This window comes from Callorhinus ursinus, unplaced genomic scaffold, assembly GCF_003265705.2.
Source record: "Callorhinus ursinus isolate GAN/ISIS: 27379988/994484 unplaced genomic scaffold, GSC_fseal_2.0 scaffold33, whole genome shotgun sequence".
NCBI classification, from domain to species: Eukaryota; Metazoa; Chordata; class Mammalia; order Carnivora; family Otariidae; genus Callorhinus; species Callorhinus ursinus.
This window is the reverse complement of record NW_027397095.1, coordinates 893,684-895,477: the sequence shown is the minus strand read 5'-3', so window position 1 is coordinate 895,477 and position 1,794 is coordinate 893,684.

The window sequence follows — 1,794 nt, the reverse complement described above, 5'->3', positions numbered from 1 at the left end:
GGCGGAAGGCAGTCGTTTAACCAACTGAGCCACTCAGGCGCCCCCAGATACCTAATTTAGAAATAAATGGGGGGGGCACCTGGGTGGCTCCGTTGGCCTGACTCTTGATCTTGGCTCAGGTCTTGATCTCAGGGTCCTGAGTTCAAGCCCTGCATGGGGTTCCACGCTGGGGGTGGAGCTTACTTAGACCAAAAAAAAAAAAAAAGAAGAAACAAACGTAGTTGAGTCCACCTGTGCCAGGGGCCCCTTGCATAAACTGGAACTGCTATGAATTAACTCCTGGTGGAACACAATGTTTGTTAAAAGGATAAGTAAAAAAATGTGCTGATAATGAACCTCAAAGTCTATGTCCAAGAGAAATACATTCATGTGTTTATGTACAAAATATGTATAAAGTGTTCATAGCAGCACTATTTGCAATAAACCAAACCTGGAAACTGCCCAAATGTCCATCAATAGGAGAATGGATAAGAGGTCTTAGATGCTAGAAGGATAAACAGAGTGAAGAATTAAGGCAAAAATATGGAACACAGAGCATTGGTACTAACATTTTTTGAAGCAAGGACTATACTAGGCACTCTTGCATTATTTTGTTTAATTCTCGCCATGGCCTGTGATGGAGATATTATCTTCATTTGACATATAAGGAAACTGAGGCACACGGAGGTCAAGCATCCTGCTCAAGGTACAACACTAGTTAGTGGTGAACTCGGGATTTCAACTCAGATCTTTCTCAATCCGAAGCCCACACGGACCTTTTCCCTTATAGTCTCTTACCGCTCCATGATAGATAGGGGAGGCAGAGAAACTCGGACACTATGGTGTTCACACACTCAAACGCGCTAAAATTATAACTGCTACTATTTCTGGAACACCTACTAGGAGGCAAGTAGTATGCTGGGTGCTTTACATAAATGACTTTTACAATTCTCATAATAACCCTTCACAGCAAGAATTATTCTCATTTTTTTGATGAAGGCTCAGAGGAGTTCAGTGACTTGCCCAGTGTCGCAAATCGCTTACCATCACATATCCCTCAGTGGCCCTAATTGACGACACCTACTATGTGCTGGGCACTGTGGTGGGGGCTGGAGCTGTAGGAACGTCTGGAATGGAACAACTGTTACTTGCTTACCTGACGTATGTGAGTAGGGGAAGATCCCTCGCCCAGTTCCATACAGGGATTTGTGGAGGCAAAAATAAAGATCAGTAACAGCAACAGTTCCCATTTACCGATTATGCAATGTCCTAGGTACGTATACGTATGCACACACAGATACCATGTCTAATCCTCACAACGATCCTGTTAATATCCTCACTTTACTGAGACGAAAAGAGAGGCTCAGTGAGTCTGATTCGCACAAGGTCACACGGCAGTCAGGTGTCCCCCGCCGGATCTGTACCCTGACCTGCTGACTCTGGGGCTCTAGGTCTGAACTCGCACACCCAGTTAAAAGTTTTTTTGGTAGAACTGGGCCACCGGTCGGGAAAACGGAATCCGCAATGCGGTCCAAGGTCTTGGGAAGGGGACGCCGGGCGAGAGAAGCACGTGGTCACTGCAAGCGGAAGAGCCGGCGCCCAGTTTGGGGCCGCTAGGAAGAAGCAAGGCGGCGGCAGGTTTGGGAATTCGGGAGCCCTCCGGCTGGGAGACGCAGGGAAAGCGGGACACAGGCTGCGCCCGAGGAGTCCCCGCTTCTTCCGGAGGAAAATTCCCACCTCTGGAGCCTGGAAACCCGCAGGCGCGGGCTGAGGCGCCCGGGCTGTCGGGGGCGGGGGGGGGGGGGGGGGGGGGGG